At 42.0% G+C, this 27,890-nt stretch overlaps 1 long non-coding RNA gene across 4 annotated transcripts; it reads right to left on the bottom strand.

Annotated features, from left to right (window-relative positions):
• Nucleotides 1-954: 954 nt before the first annotated feature.
• LOC113970517 lies at nt 955-24,025 on the bottom strand. Of its 4 annotated transcripts, none has more exons than XR_003535214.1 (4): nt 23,844-24,025; nt 19,776-19,826; nt 11,706-11,824; nt 955-1,106 (listed from the first exon to the last, which is right to left on the bottom strand). It is a non-coding gene; the product is annotated as an uncharacterized LOC113970517 (long non-coding RNA). The 4 variants fall into 4 exon arrangements; XR_003535195.1 differs by lacking the exon at nt 955-1,106 and adding an exon at nt 3,180-3,427; XR_003535221.1 differs by lacking the exon at nt 955-1,106 and adding an exon at nt 3,180-3,427 and having other exon boundaries at nt 23,914-23,956.
• Between the last annotated feature and the right edge of the window lie 3,865 nt (nt 24,026-27,890).

Genomic DNA, 27,890 nt, shown 5'->3' with positions numbered 1-27,890 from the left:
TATTAAAAGTTGTATGGATATTGACTATGGACTCCAGTTATGATCACAGAATATAAACCCATGAACTGGATCTGTCCTGAAGGTCCTGTTGTCTCTATGAAAAAGGAAAAAAGTGAAGGACAATGGGACCAAGAGTGTACTTAGCTCAGTGCCCATGACTTCTTGTTTCCTCCAATCAGTTATAAAAATTAAAACAAACATGTACATGTATATCAACCTGCTATAGTGGAAGGTGTCTCTGCCCATGACAGGGGGACTGGAACTAAACGGTCTTTAAGGTCCCTTCCAACCCAAGCCATTCTATGATTCTATAGAAGGCAAGCTTGGGGCTAACCACCTAAATAAAGGACTTGAAAATACTTTGTCCTGAATGGGATTGAGCCTGTCCTGTGCAAGGAAAGCTTGTTGTATGGGAATCCAAGTAGAGCAGCAAACACAGGAGCAGCCCACATTACGGCTGTATGAAACATTTCATTTCACATTCACAACACTGGAACCTTCCCCGTGTTCTGCCATACAGACAGGCTTGGTCTCCCTCTGTGGAGTCAGAGCCTAGTTTTAAAATACATTCCCCACAGATCGGCTGTTCATTGAAAATAACAGTCAAGGCAGTCAGAACTGAATAAAGGCCAAGGTTTCAAAGAAGTAATACTGCCAAGGTCATTGAAGAGTATAGATTTAAGAGGACCAATTTATTTACATTTTATTTCACAATGCAGCAAGAGAGCACCATCAGCTTGGCTTCTTTGAAAGCCTAGAAGGATTTTGTTAGGCTAAACCCGTGTTCACCTACCTCCTCTGGGCAGGGAATTAAGCTCTTACCTCTCATAAAACTGTCCCGAGCTCAGGGGAAAGCACTCTGCCATGGATGTTCAGTCCCTCCAATTGCATAAAAAAAGAAGTTCACAGAACAAAAGAGTGTGACATGCAATTTTAGTGAGAGAAAAACCTTGTTGCTCAGCCATTAATAAATATTCAGTGTGATGCAAATAAACAGAGGGGGTTTTTCCTCCCCACACAATGTGCTTGATGGCAGGGATATATTCACACTACTCTCTGACTCACCTCACAGCCCCTTCCTCATAACCTCTAGAGTGGGCACTCTCCTGAAAAGTACAAATTCAAATCTCCTTTAGCAGAGGACACATATATGACATACTGAACCATCAGTATCACAGGCAAATAAAAACAGTAATGAACCTATATTTACCGTATCCCAGGTGAATATCACTGGGATATTAAAGGAAGGAAAACAGACAAGCAAGCACACTCCCTCCCTTCTATGTTATTGCCTGATGCACCAGGCATAACCCTGAAAGCACTTGCCAGATCAAAGTCCTGGCAGCCAAAGAGGGGCATAAATTGGATCAGAACTCCTATGCAATATGGCCCACTTATGAGGAATAAGGAAGCATTAGAAATCCCTAAAAGCAGATTTTGCTATGCCAAATCAACTGTAACATCAAAAAGAGACTCTGAGTATATAAGGGCCTTTTTAAGGCTGGATATCAGCTGATTCACAAGTCAAGGAGTTTATAGTTTTGACTCATATATTTCTTGGTAAAAGCCTTTTGTGGTGAATAAATCCTTCACACCTTTTAGTGTCTATAGGTCAAGATCATACCTATGTATGCTCTGGGATAAATAAGCAGATGCCCAGCGGGATTCTAAAATCTCAGACTCCTGCCTCACCAGAAGTTAAGTCCAGTACGTTACTGAAAATACCTGTGGATGCCTTTCTACTTCTTTAAATGCCTGAGCGTCTCCAAGTCCAAGGCTACTTTTGCTACCAATTCTGAATTGGTTAAATGCTTTAGAGGAGGAACACCCTGCAGTTCTACACATTTGGGTGTCAATACATTTAGGGCAGGGCTGTTGGAGTTGCCTCCAAAAGAACCCAGAGGTCTTTGGCTGAATAGTCCACCACAGAGAAAGCTCCATGAGCATTGCACAGTAGTCGGCTAGCTGTGAGATTGTTATTTGTCCTGGGCCAAATCCTGAAATCCTTACAGGAACTAAACAAAGGAGCAGGCTTCATGACACCTGCCTACACAAGGCTGGTTTCCTGTAACCCGACTGAGTGCATGCAAAAGGCTGTTAGCTGGGAGTTCATGCCTCCCGTTTGTAGCAGCTTTTGAGACCTACTCTGTACAGCTGCTAGCAAATGTGGGATAAACAGACTTTCAGGGCGAGGTAAAAATAAAGTAAAACAAAAAAAAAGATTTCCAACCCCATGTTATATCTGCTGCAGAGGCACTAGGGGGAGAGCTAGAGCACCTTATGGGTTTGGATTTTTCCCATCTCCTGGTTATTTCATCATTTCCTCACGAAAGAAGGGCACCTATGTACTTATTTTAATTAAGACCCTAAAACTCGTAACAAGGCTTATTTTGCATGAGGTACAAGAAATTGGACATAGATGTGCACACAGATGCATGATTGCTGTAAACATATATCTTAGGAATATCTTGTATTTCTCCTCTTTCTGCCTTTTCACTCCCGCTACTTTCACTTGTGAGCAGAAGAAATGTTTCTAACTTCTCATTGTCTACTTACATTTGTACCACAACTTCCTTTGCTCAATTATAGCTCCAGGAATGACTTAATAAAGTGCTCGCAAGCCTTCAAGCTGTTTCCAGTTATGACATAAATATATTGATTGGGGAGCACAGTCTTTTCTTTTTCACGAGTCACCATCTGCAGCAAGCACCTTTATTGCTGTAGCAAATATACTGTAGATAAAACCTTAGCTAAACTAAGTCTGTCAATTAACTGCTGCTAATTAGTTAGTCACAATTATTTGATTTCAGAAAATAGACTAAATGGAACATTTTCACCTTCTAAAATTGATTCTAGGAATAAAATAAGGTCATGTCTTCAGTAATTCAATACTAAATTATTTTTCAGGCTGCAGTGCTGTACAGTTACTGCATGGTAATTAAGAATCAGAGGATCTAGGTCCAAATTCCAGTTAATTTTCAGTATACTGTTGTGAGGTGATTACATATTACCAGGTCCACTTTATAACTGGTAAACTAAAATACAAATATTATTTATAATTTGTTAGAGGCAGACAAAAAAAACCAAAGCAGATCTGGGGCTAGAAGATCCGTAGGAGTCCAGTTAAAAGGCTACAAGGGAGAAAAAAATCAATGGCCCAATTAACTAAAAGTGCTGCAAATTGTTCATGTATTTTACATGCAGAAGAAGACTAATGCAAAATCCTGCTTGCCTGCATAACATAAGCAGTAGAACTCCAGCCTTTTAAGTACCCTTAGTAGACATTTTTTCCTTCCCCATTTTACAAATAAAAAGTCAAGGCCTATAGTTTCTCAATAATGTAGCTTCTAGTTTCTTGAAGAGAATCCTTCTGTGTTTCAAGCTTCTCAGCATATAGCTGTTTTCATTAATATGGCATTTCACTGAACTAGTCAATGTAAAGTGAAAGTAAGAGCAACAAATTAGTGCATAAACACTGAAATTAAAGTTTCATTCATCTCATTAATATTTTACTAGCAACAGTGTCTACTCCCTGCTGCCATTATCCAGTCAGTAGGCAGTTCCATCACCACCTCACTTAGAAATGTTTCTAGCACATGAGAAGCAGAAATTAGATAACTCAGATAAGTTAATCTTTCCTCCTGACTGTTGTGTAGCCAACTACACTCATGTCTTAACCTAGTTTCCACCCGATGTTACACAGCTCACTTTGAAACTCCTTGCAAAAATCCTGCCTTGACATTTACCCAAAGAAGACGGGCAGACCATGCTTTCAATTTCAGCCACAACAAAACACACAAAACAGGTCTCCTCCCTTGTTTTTCCACCATATATCTACTTATTTAAAAGCAGAGTTTATCTGATTTCTCAGGGAGCCTAAACCTCCACCAGAACTCAAAAATGGGGCAGCCACTTCCCTGCTCATCTGCAGCAAGGAGGCACAGATGTGGTTCTGCAAAGTCAGACACCTGCCATCCCCAGCCTGAGTGGGTCTTGATTTTAATTTTTTTCCTTCAAGGAGAAAATGCCAATACCTGTTTCATTTGCAAAAGTTTGTATGCTTTGTGCCTGAATTATACATTGGTGCATGTACTAAATGCAAGCATGAGGGTATTCTTATTTGCCCATGCATTCACTGAGGTTTGTGCATGTAAGCTGCAATAAAGCAACACTGCTGACTGATGGCAGACAGTGTATGTGCAGTTACCTGACCAGTAACCTAAAGGAGACCTTATGCCTCTTAAAGTAGTGACTTACCCTCCTACAGCACTAGCTGGGCCACACATAGGTATTTACAACTTCATTCCAAATTTGCATCTCAACTCTTTTTTGCAGCTGAGGATGTGCTCAGTTTGAGAGCTCCAGTCTCAGTCCTCATTGCAGCAGCAGCAGGTCTCCAGATCAATAAATAAATGTGAACTGAGTGAATAGCTGTGAAACTTGCGCGCCTAAAAAGTTCCCCCTACTCTCCCAAAATTGTATTTTTGCATTACACATTTCTCAGTTCCATTACTTCACTAAATAAATAGTCTGAGTTTCTGGTATGAGTAAGACTAATAGCTAGACTTAGTTTCAGTATGCATTCGGCTACCTCCATGGTAGCAGAGGCTGACAGGTGTTCCTAGTGTGCAGTTAGCAAGGTGGCTTTCATTTTTTATTTTGGGGGAAAGTCGTTGCGGGGATGTTGATGTACAACACTGCAGGGCAGGGCTCCACAATGCAACCCAGAACTTTGGTCACAGCCTTGCCCTTTTTAATCTCTCCGAGGTGGTTGCACTGGGCTCCTGGCTCGAAGCAGTGACGTGCTACATTTAATGCCACTCACTGTGTGCTGCAGTAAGGGGCCGCTACCAAGGGCAAGCTCCTAATCCATTCTGTAAAGCCCTGGGAGCACGCAAAAAGTTTCAGAAAACAGTTGGTTGCCTGTTCTTCCTTCATCTGCTGAAAGGATTTGTATGTACTCCCTTCCACTTAAACAGAAGTCAATGCATGACAGGCCCCTACACACAGAGAGATCTTGAGGTTCTGTAACTCAAGGGTATAAAAGAGTGTGCAAGTTCAAAAGCTGTAAGGCAGCATGTCCAACAATTCACAGGTCCATGAAAATTAATCATTTAATCAAGATTTTCACAGTAGCTTTATGAGCAGTATTTTGATTTACTGTGAAGGAAAGAGGCATGTGAAGGGTTTAGTTGCTCAGCCTGGAGCCAGACTCTGCTTACCTGGGTGAAGAACTAATATTTGTCTCTGTTTTCTCTGAACACTGAACTCTATTTTTATTTCTCATATGATAATAGTGCATAATGGTGTCTCCGGTGTGCCTTCCACTTAATGTATTATCTACTGCTGTCAACTTAAAAAAGCCTAGGACAAAGCCCAGAGTTTCTTTTGCAGCTCTTATATGGTTTATCCTCAGGGTTTATGAAGTAAATCAGTATGTGGCTCTGCGCCTCCAGCCAATTTCAGCATTAAGAGAAAATAGATAGTATAGCTAATTCTTTCCTTCTATGTACCAAGTTACAGTCAGAGTCAATTCACTGGTGTGAAGTTTTCTGTTTTCTGCTATCAAAACAGAAAATGAGAGGGGAATAGAGCTACCCATATAGCATGCATCTTGGAGAAACTAAAGACATGCTGCACTTTTTTTTTCCTTATCAAACACAGTAGTAATAAAGAGGCTTATTTAATTGTGAAAAGACAATTAACATTTGAAGAGGTATCCTGTTGCTATGAGGAAGCTGGATTTTGTGCAGTGTATTTCTTTCAAAGTAGAGTCTCTAAGTGCCTTGCAGTATTAAATACATCAGCCAAAGAACTAAATAATAAATAAGGGCAGGGGAAGACAGACCTTTTAGAAAAGCTTGCTCTGTCTCTAAGTGGTCATTTCTTTTGTTTTTAAAGAGTATGTACACTCCTCCCTCCCTGCCCCCCCCCCCAAAAAAAAACCTCTCAAATTGGCTGATGATAAATATTACACCTATTTACACACTCTATCTCTCTGCACATAAGTGCACACAATAAGAGAAGGTGTGGATGTTTCGGAAGTCAGTTTAGACATGGATGATTTCCTTGGCTTTTACTTGCCTTAATTGTGTGACTATTCCAGCGACCAGTTTCTGTAGCAACTGCCACCTCACTAAAATTGTGCTGTCTCACTGTCATCGGACAATATTCAGAAGGTACACACATTTAACAAAGACAGGGAAAACCTTCCACGTGATGTTTGTGGGCTTTCCTCAGAGCACCTCCACTCTTGGAGCACCTACAGGTGCTATGTTTTTACAGGCACTGGAGTTCAGCAGCCTGGTCTGCTGACAGTGACTTTCCTTCTTGTTTAATCATGCACTGCTTGCAGTCTTCCAGCTTCCAAACTCTATGGTGGTTTAGATTGGATATTAAGAAAAATTTCTTCACTGAAAATGTTATTAAGCACTGGAACAGGCTTCCCAGGGAAGTGGTTGATTCACTATCCCTGGAGGTATTTTAAAAATGTGTCAGACACAGCACTAAGGGACAGGGTTTAGTGGTGAAATCGGCATTGTTAGGTCAGTGTTGGACTCGATGATCTTGAAGGTCTTTTCTAACCTAAATGATTCTATGATTCCTTTCTGTGATTCTGTGGCACCCTATTGCTGTCCATCACCCTGTTGTGTCAAGGCAGGTAGGGGACCTGTTGTGCCACATTGCTGCAGTGACTCTAGGTCAGTTCTACAGTCCCTGGCTTTGGGATTTTCAGTTATGTTGTTGTAAAGCAAGGAATTGAATTGCAGGTTGTAAAATCTACCCATGGAGCAGCATAAATACAGACTGCAGATGAGCCTCAGCCTTGCACAGCTATGCATAATCAGTCCCTGAACTAGTCAGGGTGTACCTCCACAATACAGGACTCTTGTGGGGAGTCCAGTATGCAAAATCTTTGCTTTTCATGAGGTACACATTGCAATGGGAGATGTTCAAATAATCTCCACTTAGTGCATCACAACTGAGTTCAAAGCTGAGTTTTAAAATAGATCAATTTGAGAGCATTTATTCACATGAGAAACTGAGTGAAAATAGTGGTTCTAATTATCTGTTTAATTTTTGAGATATCCATCTTGAAGGTAACATCTCTCTCATACAGCTTGAAAATTCATGTGTCCTGTGCCTTTACCCAGGAGCATCCACAAACCAAGAGGGGTGGATTTGAGTTTCAGGGCCTCCATTCTCTTCTCCTTCCACTGGTGTGGAAAGGCAAAAGTGGAAACAGAGACCTCTTGCTTATACAACTTTGCTTCACTGGAAGCTCATGAGGGTATTTACATATGACATTGTGTGACAGCTGAATAATGCTTTTAATAAAAACATAACTCAGTGTCTTCAGCCTGGTAACTCTGCTTTTCATAACATGCTTTATCAATGTCAGGAAGCTGTCAAAAGCTATAAACGGCGCTGAAGGAAAGTGCTAATGTCGTTTCCTCAAGTCTCTGGTCTACATAATGGGAAAATATTAACACAGAGATATTAAACACAAGATACTTCTGGTTCTAAATGTGCAGGGATTTTAACTCAACTGAAGTGTTTAGAAAACGTGGACAGATTTTTCAGCCAGCATGAATCAGTATATTTATATTGACTTCAGCTTAAACAAGCTGACTTCTCCTGGGGATGCAATACAAATATTGACAAATCTGCTTTTACTCATTGGAAATAGTGAGTTGTGCAGAAACAGATTCAGCATGTGGCCACACAAGGCCAATTCAGTCTCAGTTGGGTTTTGAATTGGAGGCAGTATTAGAGGACGTGGTTAAATCGTTCTCCAGAAAGCCCTAGAGCAAGTCAGGGTGCTGTGAGGACCTCGGTGCTCCTCCATGGCAGCATGGCCAGCGAAGTAGAGTCCTCACCCACAAGGGGCCAAGGATGCCAAGAAGCCAGGGCAGGATCAGGTCCAGGGCAGTAATTGGCATCAGACACAGCCGGGTGGTCACCAAGCAAGTCCATAGCAGCAAGACATGTACGTACAAGGGAAAGTCAGGAAGCTGAGCCAGTGGAGCTGGATCAGGGCCAGAATCACAGTAGCCAGAGCCAGGGCACAGTCAGCACTGCAGCACAGCAGCAATGTAGCACAGGTGGGGGCCAGGGGTACAGCAGCTAAAAAGCAGCTCCCACGTGGCAGGAGGAGTAGGCCTTTGCTTCTGTGTTTCTTTCACCACAACTCTTATCAGCAGAGGCATTGACTTTGGACATAGACAGCTATGCTCCAGAAGGGGATTTACCCAGAGTCCTGGCAAGGAGGAGGTTCAGTTTTTCCATCCCTGTTTAGAATCATAATTTTCTTCACCTTCTCCTAATCTCCTTGGACAGATAGCAGTTAGGAGAGAACTAATTGTTGACTGACTTCATAATAAAAGAAGAAAGTAAGTGTATTTTAATTTTAAGAATACATCTAGGGGATTACAAAACAGGTTCAGATAGCAGTAGAGCCTTTTAACATTCTGTTTGCTCTTTGCAGGGAGTATGAAAACCCGGGGGGTTATCCTTGTAGACAAAGTAATCCATTTAGAGGAACTGGTCCATCCTTGGTGAAAAATCACACAAAATACATGTTATTGCTACTATTTCTCCTGCTACTAAACACATCTGCCACTTTGGAGGGGCTGGGCTGTTAATGTGACTTTAATGCCAAGTAAGGACAGGCATCCCAGGTAGGCTTGAAGTGGATGGGCAGCCTGGCAGCTTCCCTCGCCCCTTTGAAGGTCCCTGCACAGAGACTCCAAGGAACAGCTCTGCACAACAGTGCTGGGTCTGGATCCAGCAGCACTGGATGAAAGTGCGTATGAAGCAAGCTCTCCTTCCCCATTCTTCTATACAAATGCTGACACATCTGGAAAGAAAAAGTACTGATTAATGTGGTTGCTTTTATTTTATTCATTTTATGCTATGTACAGGTATAAGTGTGTGCGGTGATAGAAAAGTAACAATGAAGGTAGCAGGCACATTGAGAGCCAGAGAGGGCCCAATTATAGTATTAAAAATACTGATTTTTCAGTGTTTGTCACATTACTTAAATATCAGCAATTTGGAGGTGAGCAGTCACATGCTGTAAATGAGATGGAGCATAAGTTTGGTTTGAAGAAAGGAAAAATTAGAGAGTGTTCAGAATCAGACAGGGAGACCTGACTCCGAGGTTAATTCTGATGCTTCATGGGACTCCTCACTGGTGGAATAGCTTCTCAGTGTCTGCCTTAGGAAGAAGGAGCAACCTGCCTGCTTGTGGAGGCCAGCGATTCCCTCCTGAACCAGCAGGAATCTAGTATCTCTTATCTGCTTCTAAGGATGGAAAGAGACATTTCCAGTGACCTGATGCCACCAGAGAGCAGTTTTTTCAGACATGGTGCCCTGGAGAGCTTCAGGGACTCCTGCAGGAGACAGCAGACAGGGTCCTAGGGGTGTATGGAGCTGAATGCCCAAATGAGTGTTTGAAGTAACCACTGTCAGAGAATCTGGATCCAAAATGCTTGAATGTCCAGGGCTCTTCTTTTCTAGATGCATCATGGTTTGTGATGGAATGGGAGATTGGGAAAATTAGGGACATTTTTATTCCTCATTCCACACATTGCTAAGATCCAACAGATGCCCCATAAACAACTCTTTCTCAGCACCAGCTTGTACAACCTCAAGCCTGGATGTTGCTGTCCAATCTGTGCACGTCAAGACCAATATTTGGTACATGCTGGCCTTTTATATGGGGTAGGAAGTAACTGCAAAGTTTTAGCTGTAAAATAATACAACTCAGGAATATTTCAGGAATATATACTTGAAAAGTTACATGAAATGATCAATGCAAGAGCATCCAATCATTCGGCTTTCAGAAATTCACTGAGTTAGACCTGTATTTCTGTGTGCAAAGCTTAAAAACATGACTATGTATATTTACTGATCTAGCAGTTGGAAAATTGCTGTGGGAAATTAGCAGTTTGAACTTTTTTGAATTCTTACATATTGGTTACTCTAAGCAAGGTTCAGGCATGGCAAAGAGGCTTGTCACTGGTGCGGTCTCACATACAGAATACATGAAGAAAAATGAGGAATTTTTCACAATTAGGTAACCTTGAAAGAGACTGTGTTGGCCCTGATTTTGCCAGAATGGAGGATCAAATGGGTTTAATGAAAGGCAAATAATTCACAATAATTGTCTCCCGTGTTTTCATTTTCCCCCAGAACAGAAGTTTTCCCAGCTGGTAGCAGGAAATAATGGTCCAAGAGAGAAGAAGCAGATAGGGAAGCTCTTGTAGATAAAGCTGTTGTAAATGTTGCTGTGGCCTGTAGTGGGACACTTCTCTGCAAAACTTTGAGAGCTAATCTGGCCAAGAGTTCACCGCGATTAAGTCATGGGGAATTCCAAAGTAATCAGCTCCTGATTAAATTCAGGGGAGTTGGACAATCTGATGCTTTGAACTCGATCTATTCTACTCTGGGTATCCTACTTGCCTTACTCTGTGTTACAGGAAGCTAAGTTTGTTTCCTCAAACTGTTGGAAAGAGGACTGACATGGGATGGAGGCAGATCACATGGAAAAGACTCCAGGGACGAAATGTCAGGCCATGCAGCTCTTTATCTGAAGAGAGCTAAAAGAAGAAGGCATCCTAGGCAAATGATTACTAAGCAGTAACAATGCGTTCAAGCCACAGAAAGTGACTGCAGGCATCCCTTGCTCTACTTGACCTAAATACACACATATTTCTTCTTTGAATATTTTATAGTGCTCTGGCTTGTAACTTGTAGCATTCCACTTCCATGCCCTGGTTTGAATGTTGTTTTCCTATGTCATTTGGAAGAGTTTCAAGAGAGAAAAGATAAGAAAACCATTATTAAAAGAAAGAAAAATTAAGAAAATGGGCATTTCCATCCCTAGTATCTGGGGCAACAGATGGGGTGGTGAAAAATATGCCTGCAGGGCAAAGTTCTGCTCCAATCACTTTTGTGCCCACAGCAGACGGTTTTAATTTAAAGCAGTGAGGATTATGCACTATGGAGCTACACTTTGTTAATTTATTATCCTTCATGTTAATCCAGTATATAAATCATGACAACAGGCAAGGGTGTAGCAAAAGGTGTAAACTGCTCTGTCCTAGCAAGCAAGCAGACTTAGAAAATGTGGGAGTTTTTTAAACTGACATGTAAAGTTTTCTTCATATTTGAACCTCCTAATCTATGTTAAAATATCCCATCAGCCCACTAGCAGTCTTTTAGAGAAAAGATAGAAACTACCATATGTAAAATGGGGAGAGGGAAAGTTTGATAAATAAACTATTTTCAGCATCTAGTCTCTAAGAATTTATTAGGATGAGGTAAAGAAAGTGATTCAGAATTTTTGGCTGGCCACTTTGTGATAACACTGAGTCAAAAAAAGAAAGTTTTTATGATGTTGTTGTTGTTGTTTTAATAACTCTATGCTGTGTTGGTATGCACAGTGATGAAGCCTTCCCTTTCCCATTCAACACACATGAAACCACGCACATGCTGGCCAGAAACCAGCATCTCCATCATGAGTTTCATTTCTTTCTGGATTAGGTTTCTGCCATGTACCAGTTGGCTCACCTCTTTAGGAGCATTAATCACTTGTATTAAGCAGATAAAATAGGCAATGTGAATTCCCCTTGAGTAGTTCCCTATTTGAGTATTGTCTGTGAGCATTCATACTTTTCGCATTTGAGCAGGACTTTTACCTCTGATTTCAAGCCAGGTATGTCTTCAGATATGGCAAAGTGGCCTGGAGATCACACAAGTTATCTCAGAAAAGTGTGCAAAACTTGTTCTCCTAGATGCCTACTTGCAGCTACTGGAACTGTGGAATGATATAACAATATGTAAATAACTTACTGGGCCTACAGATAAAATGATACTGTAAGAAAACACTGCTCTGCTGGGGGAACAGTTCCGGGATGTTTCCTGCAATATGTGAGGAATCAAAAGGAAACACCAAGGACTGCAGAAGCATCTTTGTGTACAACTAGCGTGCAGCCAAGTGTAGCTGAATTTCTTTCAGCTTCTGTAGAGTGTTGGTTGTGTCCACCTAGAGAAGGATTTATCATCCACCCATATGGTGTCCCCCTATGGGTGAACAAATGATCACGCATATTTAAAAGGCTTTTTCATTTGGGGAAGATGAAAACAGGAGGTCCTGCAGCAGAGTATGCACAAAGGAAGTATTTCACAGAGGTATCAATCAATAAATGAGGAATTGCTTTGGACATATTTCAACCATAGCAACTGTGCTCATCTGATAGGAAAATTTGATTCACATCAGTGAAAGTGGCATGCAGAAAGTATGTGGGAGGCATACAGGAAGGATGGGTGAGGCATGTAGTAGAGAGCGAAATAATTAGAGAATGGGAAGTGTTCAAGGATGTTTGTATATGAGTAAAGTAATAAAAACAATAATAATAAACAAAAAAATTAAAAGGCCCTGCTTACATATAAAGCTTACTAGCTATTCTGGGAGAAGTGGGATACTGAGTAAAGTGCAGCATAAAGATGCCTAAAAAATGTGGTTTATTTCTGGACTTCAAGCACCACTGGTATAATGCATACAAAACCATTTGACTGTCTCAGACAATGTGCTAGAATTCCCAAGCCTAATGATTTGAAAAATCATTTGCTTCTTCATTGCTAAAATCTCAGTCCATTACAATTAATTTAATCACCTGCTTGCATGTTGGCAGATGCAGACATTCCTTTATATCCCAATAACAGCTTTCTACTATTTTTCTTCAGATAATGGGCAAGCAATAAATAGATGATACACCTATCCACAGGTTGCTGACTGATTTAACTAGGTTCTAGGTTAAAAAATTAGAAGATTGCATTGTCAATAAGTCTTTACTTTGCATTTACCTGCAGATGTTTGGAGCAAGAGTAACATCCAGTGGTCAAAATGTTAATTGCATTATTTGAGGGCATTGCATGCTGGCAGAATCTTAACTGCTGCATCTTTCTTGCAACAAAAAAGCAGGTGAGTGCAAGCCTTGAAGACTTGGAGATTGTGCTTACGTTGCACAAAGTAAACTTACATCAAGTAACACATCAGTATTCCTACAAGGTTGGTGTGTTTTTCCTGCTCATGCCAAGTGAGATGTACTGACCTTTAAGTTTGTAAATGCTAAGACTGAGGACTTTCTGGATGGATAAATGCACCTGCACACAGATACCATACACCAGGCCATATTCTAAGGAAAGAGGGAGGACGGGGAATGGGAGGAATGTGCTGTGACCTTGGTCTGATGTCTGTGGAACAAAGACCTGAGCACAGGGTAGTGCAGACTTGTCCCTTGCTCAGGGACCTCAGGCACCAGGTACAGCTGAAAACAGCAGAACTCTGTCCTGGAAATAGAATGTCAGCACTGCAGGGAGGCATAGGTGGAGTTTGACTCCTACAGTCAGGGTGGTAGGGGAGGGGATGTTCTTAGAGGAGGCTGAGACCTATCTGATTATTGGTGAAGGCACAGAGTTTGAGCCGTGGGAGGTGGAATCTGGCTTCCTCCTCCCCAAATGCTCTTTATCATCACCTGGCCTGAGCTGTGAGAAATAGGGTCAAAATAGGAGTCCCACACTGAGAGGACAAGCCTTGCCTGTGCTTTGTGGACTATTAGAAACAAGTGCCCTCAGATAAAGACTCTGCATGTGCTCAAGGGCATGAAGAAAGGAGGTGAGTTTCTACTCTCAGCCAGGAGAAATAGCTTAATTAATATCACAGCAAGTTAGGGAGCTGCCAGGTGTTCGTGGGGGAGCAGTGGGTTTAATCTTCCCAGCAACACAGAGAACAGTACCAACCAGAGAGCAGGTAGCACCTTGTCCGATCAGGAAAAGAAGACCGTGAAGACAAGACCACGAGACCAGGATGTCAGAAATCTATCAAGTGGCAGCTAAAGTTAGACGTTTGGGGCTAATTTTTCCCTGGAACTGCAATAAGGGATAAAAATAATAATAATAAAAAATAGGTTTTAGGAGGTCTAACATTCGCGTCCTTGTGCTGTGTCAGCACCACAGATGAAGAATTGCAGGAGCAAAGCTGGATGCAACTTTGCAGCTTTATAAGTGTGCCTATAAACTCTGCCTTTCATGGACAAGGTGCTCTGGTCTCCCCAGCACCAGCAAACTTGTTTTGCTGCACTCCTGTGGTCTTTCAGTGCACCATTGCTCTGTGACCTTGAGGCCATAAAACTTTTCTGGGGCAGTTAATGATTCTCCCTGCTCCCAGGCAAACATTAGCCAAGATAGAGGGGAACCAGCTGCAAGGTCTGTCTCACTTTCTTTTCTTTCTTCCTTTATTAACAACAGAAACTTTGCAGCTTTCATGCACAACCATGATTCCCCCAAGTGCTGCAAAGAGGAATTCTCCCTCATCATCTTTCCTATTGTGAATGTCTCCCCCCAAAATACTGTGAAAAGGTCAGATACTGAGGCATATGCAGGGAGAGTTCGTCCCAAGGGCAAATATGTTATTCGGATTCCAGGCTGCCTCACATGCCTGTGTGGACGTACTTTCAAAACTATTTCTGTCAGGTTCATACTATCTGACATGAAATGGAGCATCTCCATGAACAACAATCTTTTACAGAAGAGCTTCTCACTGCTTCTCTAGGAATGCATTGGGGATTTTCCACCCTGAATGTGTTCAGTGCGGCAGTGCTCTCTATGTTGTGCTGTGCTCTGCATGCCACAGGATTTCTCAGCAAGTCTTGATGGGATACATGGCACAAGTAACTTCACTCCAGTTTTTGGGACAAACTGAAGGGCTCTTTTCTCCTCACCCCACCCAACTGCTCAGCTAGGCTGTGACGCTTTCAAACTGCCAGCAGACAGCTATAGTATGGCAGGTCTTCATGCTGTGATGGTGTTAGGGCGCTAAATGCCATTGCTTGTGTCTCCAGATCTCTCAGGTGTTTTCTCCAAGGGAGAATGAAGGCCACAGAGCAGGTAGATGTAGAGTACAGGGTCATATGAACCTCTGACACATAGGCTAATCCTCACTGTGTGGGAGCCCAAAGCACCATAACACCTTCTCCTGTCTGACGCATGTTAACAAAGCTGGCATTCCTGCTCTTATCCTGAGATAAGGGCACCCCCTCCTCTCCTGCAGAAAGCAAAGAAGCCTTCTACTGCCTCACAGAGCAAAACTTGTTTAACTCTCATCTCTGAAGACAAGACTGAAAGCGCCTGGGAAAATGAGATGTACACAGCATGTATTGACTAGAAGATTTAGGCTACAGAGCAGTACCTATTTCAGATCATAATTGTGCCCTGCATCCTGCACAGCACATAGGAAATCAAAGAAAAGAACTTTGCCATGGCTGGGATGTGAAGGCTCAATGACTTTCTAGAGGTTTTGATGTCCCCTGTGAAAACCTTACCATGTGGGACACATTATATGGAATGCATACATCCTATGGGTACCACATTTGACTGTATTATGAACCAACAGTGGGGCCTGTTGTGCTTGTGGTGGCCTGTGAATATTATCCCTGGGCTGGGGAACAAGGCCAAGGTGCATTCATAATCCATACAAAGGCTGTCCTGAAAATGCTTTGTGAATGCTTCATGAGAAACCCAAAGTGTTCATAAAAATATTCCTATGCTTAAACAGAATCCAACTTCAGTATACCTAAAGCACACCTACTAAAAAAGCAGCAAATATGCAAACACTGATAACATATACACTGTGGAGACATTTAAATTAATGAGTAAAAGTGATTTACACTGAGACAATGGAAGTTTGGGAGAGGGCTCACAGCTGCAGCGGGCACATTTTCTCTCCGAGGCTGTGCAGGGATCTCTTCTGCCTGGAGCAGCACAGCTCTGAGAGATAGCAAGGTAAGAAGTTGGCTCATTCCAGGTTGCTTAGTTTCTGTGGTAACAATGCTAAAAATCACATCACATCCCATTCTGGAAAGCCATGTCCCAAGGACACTGCACATATATGCAAGACCCTGGAGGCAGTGAGTCCTTTTCAGATATTCCTCTCAGGTTTCATGGTATGCTGATACAGGAAAGCACCCTGGCATAAGGATCTGGTATCTAATGGACTGCATACTGGCTGCCTGCTGCTTTACATTTTATTGATTCTTGGCAGAGGCTGCACTGGTTCTGTGGCTACAGAACTCGAAGTCTAATTAGAAGCATAAGCAAGGGAGGTCTAAGGGATCATCTGGGTGAGAACTGCTCATGAAGGCAGGCAGATGGGTTCTAGGTGTTTGTACTCTTCAAACTTTCTTGCCTATTAGACAACATGTTCTGAACCATATAACAACCAACATACGAAGTGCACCCGTGAGCAGTCAGCAGAATCAGGCACAGTGCAGTGTCAGCGCTCATCACACCGCTGCCTCCCGCCAGTGTGCTCAGCCAAGGGCAGCACAGGCATCTCTCCCCAACCGGCAAAAGGGAATATCTATCTATCAGTAGTGAGAGCACCTCGTTAGAGCCCTCTCTGAGTCTGAAATACATTTTATCTCCCCTGTGGCCATGATCAGATTCCTCATAAGTGAGTCATCAGTCCTGCGTTGCAAGCAGTTCCAGAGTCAGAGCGGTTTGTTGCTTTGCTTTGCAATGTGGTCCTTCCTTTCACTTTGCTTGTTACCACAATAAGACCAACAGTAAATGTGATACTACATAAGAAAGGCTGTGCTATCAAAAGCTTCTTAGTGAAATAATATTTTCACAGAAAGCAAAATAACTTGCTAAGATTTGCGACGGTAATAAATTAACCCAGGGTTTCTATGCTGATTTTTTCTATGCTAATTCCCAGCACAGCCAAATAGCACAATTCACAGCTCTTTTGTCTGTAAACACATTTCAAGGCCATTTAAGTAGAATGAGGTGTGGGTGTGCAGGCTGATTTGTTTAGTGTTTCCCAGCTGGTCCCATCCTCCTTTCTGTCCTTGAGCTTCTCAGTTATGTCTGAGATAAAGTGTGGTTTCACTCTGGGATCTCATGCCAAAGTCCTCTTGCAGAGCCGCAAGGGCTGGTTTTGTCTACTTCACCTCTGCGAGCCATTTTCCAGACTTGTCTTGGGCTCCTGCAAATGTAACTAGAATAACCTAGGAGTGCAAAGTGATGCAGGAAAACGCATGTAGTCGAACCAAATATCGTGATTTATAGGTGCAAGATAAGTGTTTCTCCAATGTAAAATTATTCCCAAAGCGAAGAGCAATAAAATCTTTTGTCAGGTCTTCAATTCCACTGATGTCAGACACTATTTGCACATACCCCTGGCTCTGAAATGCAGATGTCTTTGGCCCATACGAAGGAGGTTTAAAGGTAAGCTCCCGGCCTGCAGGTGGGGCATTAGAACCATTGCATAATAGCACTAGGTCCTCCTAACACCTTCAAATTCCTGCATATCCTAAACACTTCTGCAAAATAGAGCCCCCACCTCTCCTACCCAATTCTGGAGAGCAGCTTCAGTTTGTTGGGAAATATACTACAATTAATGCTACAGAAAGAAGAGCAGGAGGAGAAACACTAGCTGCAAACATTAAAAATACTTTCCTGAAATAGATACTTTATCTAAAAACCTTGAGAGTAACGTTTTATTTCTCCAAAGTTTAAATTTGTCACTAAAGTAGTCATGAGAATGCAGCACAAAAGTTCTGTCGCTGCGTTTCAAAACAAAGTGTAGTTGTTCAGAATCTTTGAACCAGTCCAGGATTTATAATACTTGTAAAGCTGGTTTAACTAGACTGGCAGAAGGTCAAGGTCTTGCTTTTAGAACTCAAATTTGAGTGTTACCCTGAACAAAGGCGTTCCTTTGAGAAAGAAGACCCTGTAGCGCAGACTAAGGCTGTTGCTTTTCTTTTTACAAGGAGACACTTTGTGACTGTGTGTTCTGTTAAATGTACCTGAGAGGATTTCATACACTTCTATTTTCCAGGTCATCTCTTCCTCAGGGAGACAAAATTAAGGGGCAGGGGACTTATGGCAGAGGCTGATAAAATCATGGTTGATGCAGAACATAAAAGCAGATAACAACTTTCTTTTAGAACACAAAAAATCACAAGGCATGAAACAAAACAGTTAAAAAAAGGGAAAGTACTTCTTAGCGCCATACAGCGTTAAGCTGTAAAGCTCCTTGTTACAGGACACCAGGAGTCTAGGAAGTTCTTATAAGTTCAGGGAGCAATTGGACAAAAAAAGGAAGAAAAAGCCATCAAACACTGTTTAGTACGAATCACCCCTTCTATCTAAGGTGGTCCCAAGCAGCAAATGTCTGTAGATCAGAAAAGTATATTACATAGTGTCTGTGTTTTTTTGCTGGGTTTATATTCTTCCTTTAGTACCTGTTGTTGTTCAGTGTTTTGCTTTATGTAAAAAAGGGATGGAGATGAGGAACAACAGATCAAACATATAAAATTATAGAATTGCAGAGCTTGAACACAAGTACCCTCAACAATAGCTGTTGCTCCCTGTCAGTGAGCAGCTGAGAACTACCTCTTGTTGTACTGGCCACTGCTGTCAGTTTCCCCTTTTAGGATGTCCAGCCCTAAAAATATTAAATGCCCTCTTCTCATCTCATTCTGCCCAAAAAAAGGGAATGCTGAATCATGGCAATGCATAGTAGATGACAAACACTGGGAAATCTTATATTTCCTTTCTCCTTTTTCTTTTCCTAATTCACTGAAATATCCTCATTTCCTGAAATATGCAGCTATGACTCCCAGTAATTGAAATTTTTTAATTGTGGTTTGGGCTTTTTAGGAAGAGAGAATAGAGATTCATGTTAATTGTCTGCATGTTTCCCCATCCCAACCTCTACCTTGTTGCTGTGTTCGCGGAGACCCGGATCTGAGAAGGGATGGGATATTTTCATTGTCTTACATACAAGGTATGTTGTCTGTATCTTTAAAAGAGGGAAAGGACTAATCTAAGTGCCATTAAAATCTCTACGATTTTATTACCCTTTGCTAACCTTATACCCTTTCCAAGACTAGTCCCTATTTGTTTCTCAGAACAGCGCTACTCGAGAGTGGCTGGAGCAGGAAGCTGGTGTGCTCTCCTCCCTGCAGCACCAGCTCAATCACATCTGTCAGCACTGCAGAGGTACCCTGAGACCATGCAAGACCCTTATTGTACATAATCTTGATCCTAAGACTAAATTACACGACAACTGGTAGCCCAATCTTTCAGGCCCTTGGTTCATATGAGCATCTCCAAGAGCAGAATTTAAGTACTTGAACCACCTATGGGACCGAGCTCTGGAGAAGGGATTTGTGAACTTTCCATGCTCGGTTCAAGATGACTGTGAAAAACACACACTGTATTTTATCAGACTGCTCATTTCAGCTGGTCTCTCTCAGCTGCCACAGATGTGGTCACTCTCCCTGTTCTCCAGAGTCGTTCACAGCTGGTTTGTCACATGCCCAGGGAACCTCCCCACCGTAGGGATGCCACGTGTGCAGAGAACATTCCCCAGCTTCTCCCTCAGTGTGGGCAGATGTTGAAGCTGGCAGAAAAGCAGACCAAAGGCCTGTTTTTCTAGCTATCAGAGGATGGTTATTATCTTTGCTCATATTCCTGCAGAGATGGAACACAGCCCCACCACAACCTTTGTTGTTTCTCAGGGACCTGCTTCCTAGCACAGCTCTGGTGGTGCTTAAGCAAGATGTCGCTCAAGGCAGATTTTGGCTCAGGATCTATTTTTGGCCCTGCTCCTTTTCAAGAATATAATCTGCTAAATTAAATCTAACATTTTCTCCCAAATAAACAAACCACTACATTTTTGCCTTTTGCTCCAAACATACCTTTTAATTATAAGGGAAGAGGGCTTGGCAAGTCCAGCTAAAGATGGCCCCCTCAGTAAACAAACAAGCAAGTAAGTAAAAGAGCTCTTCAGGAGGTTATCTTTATAGAAAGGACTACTTTTTAATCTCATTTTGAGGTGTAGTTTATGTATAAGGTACCAAAATAGCAGAGCAGGGAATAATGAATATTGTGAGGCCAGCAATACCACACTCAGAAATGAAAATTTGTAACAAAAATGCAGCAGGGGAGAAACATCAAAGGATCTAATGAAGTCCACCACACAAGCCCCCAGTCTTTGAAATGCCACCAGATCAATACCTGTGTGAGAAGAACAACAGTGTTGTCTGAGAGCACTGTGATTTTTCCAGGTCTGCTCTTTTTTTTCTCCCCCCAAGAAAACCAGATATAAATACAGATATTTTTTGCTTTAAATAACTCTTGCAAACCAATGAGATTTGCTTTGCATTTTTGAAATTCTGTACAATGTGTTCCAATATCTAGTGTTTTCTTTAAAGCTTCCAGGAATTATTTTGTTGTGAGGAATTTAAACCTTTGGTTTACATTAGCATTTTAGAGAAAATATCTCCTTTGCATTTGAGAAAACCTGAAAATGAGAACTTTCAGCCACTAGAGTTAATTATTTTAAATTCTATAGTCAGGTAAAGACACACTATCTCCTTTTATCCCTCAAAATGTATGTGCTGATTTTAGGAGCAATGGGTCTGGGGATTCAGCCATATTTTATTTGAATTGAAAACTAAGTTATTTACAAATTCTATTTGAAAATTACTTTACACTTTTACAACAGAGGAATCTATTAAAAATAATTAAATAAGAACAATATTTCACAAAATAATGAAAATTACAGTTTCAAACGTGTTGCAGAGTCTATGATATAATTCTTCCAATATGTGTTGCAAAGTACTGAACGATTTTCAAAGGCAATAAAAACTCAATAGCTCTGCCATTATAAGGAACAATATTTTCCTTTTTTAGAGAATAATATTCCCAGCTTTTTCATCAGACCCTTGTTTGAAAAGTCATTTTAGCAGTTTAAACTGAATCCTGAACACTACTGACTTGGCCAGGCTCAGTCCTTTTTGGAAAACTAAACCAAGTCATCACTGACTCCAGTTGCCATCATTTTTCCAAACCACTCACTGGGAAAAATCATGGCAGTGGGTTCCAGTTAAGTTGTTTTTTGTTAATTGTTCAAATTAAATTATTTGTGTTGCATGGGTAAGACCTTTTGTTTTGTAAAATAGGTAAAAGCATCCAAATGGATAATTATTCACTCCTGATCATTGATGCAGCAACAGAGGAGGAAAGGAGAAAATTATTTTGTGATGCTCTGAAATGCTAAGGCAGAATCAGTACAGTCAGTCACAAGATGAACCAAAACTTAACACAAGCTACTTTACAGCGTGAAGCAATCAGTGCTTTAAAATGCTGGGCTTTGTGTGAAAGAGAAACAAGGAGAAAATAGCACTGAAGCTTTTTCTGAAACACTTCCAGCAGAGATGACTCTCTAATTTTGCCTGCCAGAGATAAGAAAGTATTTAATGACTTAATTAACCACCCTTCCCATGAAAACTATCACATAGCAAAATTTCCATGGCCACCTATGAAGTGTTCCCCAGGGCTCCCAGGAGCGATGGCAGCTGGGCTGGGAGCCCTGGAACCCTGTCCAGCCCTACCAGGCCAGGAAGGGGCAGGCAGCCAGAGACAGCATGGGGGAGCAGGCAGCAAAGCGAAGGGAGAGCCCTGCAGGGAGCAAGGGTGGCAGGGAGAAAGGATGGGGAAATGTAGCAAGTTCAAATGCATAAATAAATTACATGAGCAGATATAAGGGGGGGAGTGCAGGCACCACACTGCAGTTGATGTCACTCCAGTTCCTTGTTTACTCTTTCATTTACCTTAGAGCTGAGAGTATGCAATTGCTTTTATTACAGCACTTGAAATAACTGGAAAAATAAGCAGCTTTGTGATTCAGAATAATCCTTCTCTCCCTCAAATATTATCCCTATCATATTTCCACAGTACGAGAGCTCTGACACTGCTACCACTGAACTCCATGTGTCAATACCTCCTCCGTCATTCATCCTCCCATCATTCCTGCTAACCCTCATGCCCTCCTTTTGAGGGGCCCCTCTGCCTCAGACCAAAGGTCTGCTGGCCCCACACGACCTCACAGGCACCTGGAGCAGCACCCACTGTCTCCAGCCCCACTGTGGCCCAGGTCGGATAGGGAAGGAACCACCTGCCAACATATGATGCACTCATCAGGACTGGAAGAGAGGAGTGAAAAATTTCAAGAGAAACAGAAAAATTTAAAAATCCCAGAGAAGATGAAGGGGGAAAAAGCATTGAAGCCCTGAGGGCATCCACAGCCCTGCCCAGCCCTGTCAGCCACGCTGGGCTCCCCCCACCTGCCCAGGGCACAGGACCCCCATCAGCCCATCCCAGGCTACGGAGCCACTACCCCCACAGCCCTCCAGCTCCCCACAGCCCTGCCCTGTTTGGCCATGGGTCCCACCAAGCCATGCCCATGTCCCAGCCTGTCCCCATCGCCAGGGAGGTGCTCACTGCCCAGGGCTGCCCTGGTACCCTCAGCACCCTGTTCCTGGCTGGGGCAGTGGGATGGGCCCAGCCTTGCAAGTGGGTGGGCTGTAAAGTCACCCAGCAGGAGCACAGGAACCAACTACTGTGCTCACCATTTTCCTCTGGGATGTGAGGAAACCTGCCATCCAAGGGGCACCAAGGTGGCTGAGTCAAAGGAAGCCCTTGGCCCAGCCCTCCAGGACAATCTGAAATTCAAGAGCCAAGTTCCTGTCTTGCCTCTTCCCCACCTCCTGTTGTTCCCAGTGTTTTCCTTTCCCTCTGAGCCCCTTCTCCCTTGGATCAAACCTGTCCTCTGGTAAAAACAAAGCTAAAATTCTGTCTCTTCTGGGTCTATTTTTATTTTATGGAAACTGAATAGCACATTAGCTACAGCAGTGGAGCCTTAGATGTTTTTTACTCTTTTTCTCCTTACGTAGCCTAAAGCAATGTTCGTTCACATCATTAACCACCCTAAAGGTTGTGCCAAAGAAGGTTTTAATGTTCTCTGTGGCTTGGAAGAAATTATATGATACTTTGTCCAAATTAAAGTGCTAGTAAATACTTCAGATGATCCATTCTAGATGCCTTTTCTATATTTACAGGCTTTTTAATAACAGGTTGAAGGTACATAAGGATGGTTGTCACCCTAAGAGTAAGCAGGCTCTCCTCTCCACATTCTCAATTCACAGTAAACACATTCAGCTGTGGCAGGATCATATTTCCACCCTAGATGCTGTAGCCCATTTATCCCATCAAAGTTAAGCCAGCAGAGGATGCCTGTGAGATTCAGGAAGTACCATACTGAAGTCTGATAGAGGGTGTAAGAGCAAGGATACCTGAGAGAACACAAACACCTTCCCAAATAAGGGTCTGGACACCTCAGAAGAGGTTGCTGAAGGAACGGAAGAACAACGCTGCTCCTTTCTATCTCTTCTTCCTTGTTTGAATTGTTCCCATCTTTCATCAGCAGGATCTCTACTCCAAATATTTTTCTTCTTAACAACACCCTTTCTTTGGGCGTTTCTTCCCTAAAACCACAGTATTATTTCTTTGAGAACAAAAGCCCTTAACTTCTCTTGGCAGGATTAGGAAAGATGCAGCTTATATTATCAAAAGTGATATTTCATTAATATGGCTAATACCAATTTCCCTATTCAACTATACTACAAGTTTCATTACTCTTCTAAGTCCACACAGTTTGGGTCTGTTCTTGTATTACACTTTCAGCCATAGCTATGCTGACAGTCTGCTGATCCACCTATATTTCATATATCATCTTTAGAATGGCCTTGCTACTCTGTCAAATTAATTATTTCTTTTTAAAATTTCCTGTTTCCCAGGAGAATGTGGAGTTTGGCTGTCTAGCCTTCCCTACAGTTCTTTCCCTTCCATGTTCATGTGCTCTAAAACTAAACTTTTGCAATATTTAAGCAAAGGTCTCAGAGAACAGACCACAGCCTCCTCACCAGCTCTAATTAATCCCTGGAGCAGACCACAGACTTCACAATAATGAGATGATAAAATTGAAGACCACACCTGGTGTGTACAAAGAAGCCTCAGTTAAAAATGAACGAGCTGTGGAAAGATGGTGGGTGTCTTTTATGACATCCAATCCTGGGGAGAACGTGGGCAATTCTGTCAGCAGTTTTCCAGAGGTACCTTTAGGACTAACTTAAATTCTTTCCCTTTTTGTGCCTGTAGGTATTGTATCAGTTCCCTTTGACACCTAGGCTCTAAAAAGCTCCAATAACTCTACAGAAAACTGCAGGGTGCAGTAGAGATGTAGTTTTAATCAGTGCCTGAAGCCCAGCTTCCTCAGCAACTTATTTGTATGTGGTTCATCCCACAGCTGATCTCTCAACACAGCTAAAGATTCATCTTAGGCAGCTTTATTAGTTTATAGCTGTACATGCTGTCAAGCATATTCCAATCTGCTTTTCCCTTCCCAGTATATTGTGCTCCATTTCAAAGCTGATGATTGTGGACAGAGAAGCCTTAAAAAAGATGAACCCAGAGCAGGATGTTCCCTGCAGAAATCAGAGGCAAAGGTTAAAGAAAAGGTAAGCTATAGTCCATACCTTGTTAAGACATAGTGTATTCAGGTTTTAAAAAATGGTTTTGATGAGGCATGTAGTTTAAAGGGTGACCTGCTAGGCCAAAGGGCTTCCACACATCAAGAGATGTAGTTGACCTTGAGCTGTACACACCACGAGAACCTCCCCACCACTTCTAATTTTCTGAAGCTGGATAAATCCTCTCAGAAGTCTGTATTTGAAGAGGCTGTTGGCTTGGCACAATGATTTAATCACATTTCACAGACTTGACAGAATGTTCTGAGTTGGAAGGGACCCACAAGGTTCATCGAGTCCAACTCTTAAGTGAATGGCCCATAAGGGGATCGAACCCACAAGCTTGGTGTTATTAGCACCATGCTCTGACTAACTTTGCCCATGTAAGTTTTATCTTCCATTTATTTGTGCAATATTTTAATGGTTTTGACTTTATGACTTCCAGGCATCTAAAGTGCTGCAGCAGATAGGAGCAATAATATTTCTTATTAGAAAGCCTTGCCAATTTGGGTTTTGGGGTTTTATCAGACTTTTCCAGCTCCTGATTTGTGGTCCAGTGACTGAAATTTGTGCCCGGTGCATTTTCTGATAGATCTTTTTTTTCTTGGGTGAAAACAAGAGGACAAATTCATTGTGACAAACACTTTTGGTTTGTATCCAGCCTGGGCCTTTGAGAGCCTACATGCAACCACAATAATGTTCCTTTAGAAACGTAACTCCTATGTAAGGGAATACTGAGTGCCCGCCAGTGTTCCTGCTTCATAAAGCTTTGCAATCTGCCTCCTTGCTTGCGGGTCTCTTTACAATGAGTCTTGCCATATCATCAATAAAAAGTTCCCCTGCTTTAGTCCTGAAGCCTGTAAAGTGGGTGCTGGAGCAGGGACTGTACAGTGACCTACAGCTTCAAGCTGTAGGTCAGGGTTTATGCATGCTTTTTTCACTAGAAATACTCTTTTAAGCAGGATCCTAGGCTGGCCTGATACCACAGTACCCTGGCTGCCACAGAGCTTGAGCTGATGGAGAGGAACCCAGTGCTAGATGACTTCAGCTACCATTATTAATTTTGAAGGGTTTCTGGCCAAATTGTCTCCTACCTCACAGCTTCAAGGAGGTATCCTAAGCCTCCAGTTTTATTCAGGCCTCCCTCTGGCCTCCACATTTACAAAAGCTTGCTGAGCTAATACTATTACTTTATATATGGTAGCAAGTCCCTTTTCATGTAATTAAGAGATAATCAAAGAATTATCTTGTTAGCATAGCTGCTACTAGTTGTCCAAACAAAATGAGTTGCACAATCAAACTACTTTTTTTGCTAATATAACCTCAAAAATTGCCTTACTATATTAATTGGATGTGTTATTTGTACATATCCCTAGCAGTACCATAACAGTCATAAACATGCCAGTGCAGAACCAGACTTCAGGCAAGTCAGGCATTAGCAGAATACCTGCAAATTGTCTGCAAATTCTTCCCATTCATTATGGCAGATATTGTATTGAAGGGAATAAGCACAAACTAGGCAAGCACATTAAGATTCATCTCTTTGTGCTTAACCTGGTACCATAAAGCATCAGGTGTTATTTTTCAGGGTTTTGGGTTTTTTTCTTAAGATGCTAGCTAATACTCTTACACAAGAAGGTAACTTGGTACATTTTTCATGAGTGATTGTAAATCATGCTTTGCATTTATTGATTTTTTTTTCTTTTGGCAAATAGTTGGTTTAAAGCAATTCATCTTTTTAGCATGGGTTAACATTTCACAAATATAGAAGTACAGAGATTTCCCTCTAACAGTCTACCTAAAAGAGAACAATTTAAAATCATTCAACTGAAGACAATAGCAAGTCTAAGATTAAAGCCGAGGTAACAACTGGAAATAAATTAAACTGCATGGTCAGCATATTCTTCAGCATTGCTATGCAAGTAACACAGTTATAGTAAACCTGGCCCTGGCGTTTGCCCGTGTTCTTGTTGCTTTGTCCTATATTCTCTGGCAGTATTTGCTAGTAATGTATTAACAGAATTCACCTTCCCAAGGCATGGAAACACTTTTTTTAGCTCCTGACATTATAGACGTATCTTGAATCAATAGAGCTGGCCACTTACTGCAAGAATCGGAAATACCATGGAAGGTAATTGCTTCACAGCAAATGACTTCACATAATTTGATAATCGCTAGGTCTCAGGCATTATTCCTGCTGTTAATCCATTGTGATTTATTGTCCATTTCTACTTCATTTATCATCACATTATTGTTCCAAGGTTTTTTGTGATCTTTGGTTCTCAGAGCCCAGCTGCACTTTTCATTGCTGGCAGTTCAAAAAAAAAAAATTAAACAGTTGAAATGCTGTGCCCAATGAATATGTTTCATTTGTACTGTGCCTGGAGGGTGTCCTGGGCAGGCTGCAGTTATCTTTCCACTTTTCAGTCCTTGTGGTAAGTCAAAAGGAGTATGTCGATAAAACTCCCCTTTCTGAACAAATAATGATTAGATTTTTCTTCACTTCAAAGTCTGGCTACAAATACACAGCACTGTGCATCTTTGTTGTGCAGCTGACACTTATTGACCATGTGGTGGAATGTTTTGAAAATATACTATTATTCAGTACTTATGTTTTCCATGCTTCTTGGTGTTTAAGGGTTGTCAGATTCAACCACTTTTGGAAGTAGATAAAGACAGTTCTGTCTGACCCGCATTTCCTTCTACTCTGTTTTAACATTTTAATTCTGTTAATATTTTTCTAGGATAACCCTGCTTGAGGGAGGTTGATGACCCACTGTAGTCCCTTACAGCCTTACCCATTGTGTGATTCTGTGATTCCCAAGTGGGAGTTACCCTTTGGAGATGCAGCTGAGAGCCCTCAGGTCCTGCTGCAGGTGAGGAGAGGGAAGAGTGGTTACAAAGCAGGTTCCTACACAGTTTGCCCAGAGCTGCAGAGCCGTAAGTGGGCTCTATGCACACCCCAGGGAGCAAGCAGGACAACTCCAAAATGGCTCTTTGCCTGGAGCTTTCTCTCCAGAGTTCCTGCACAATACTTTCACAGCTGTCACCCCTGCATGTGAAATAAGATTTTGTGTAAACAAGGAGGAGAGAGGGCTTCCCTGTGCCAAGGTGGCAAGGATCAGCACTGGGGCGTTGAATAAGGCTCTTTTTTCACCCCAGAGTCTACAGTGCTTTTGCTGGATTGTTTTATAGGCACTAAGGCAGGAGGGGGAGATGACAGCTCAGAGCTGAGTAACCTCTGATGAAGCTCCTCCTGTTTGCCTCTAAGAAAAACTGAAATAACTGGAGCTGAGCTGCATCAAGGTTCAGAACAGAAGGAGGCAGCATTTCCACCAGGTTGGATTAAATGACTGTCAAAGCTGTAGGTTGACTCTCTTCATCATTACCAAGGCACAAGCAGAATTCCAACCTGTGAGTGACTTGGGTAGCGAAGATCATTCA

This window comes from Neopelma chrysocephalum, unplaced genomic scaffold (assembly GCF_003984885.1).
Source record: "Neopelma chrysocephalum unplaced genomic scaffold, ASM398488v2 Primary Assembly neopelma1_22, whole genome shotgun sequence".
NCBI classification, from domain to species: Eukaryota; Metazoa; Chordata; class Aves; order Passeriformes; family Pipridae; genus Neopelma; species Neopelma chrysocephalum.
Note: the sequence above shows the minus strand (reverse complement) of the source record. Positions and strands in the feature narration are given on the sequence as shown.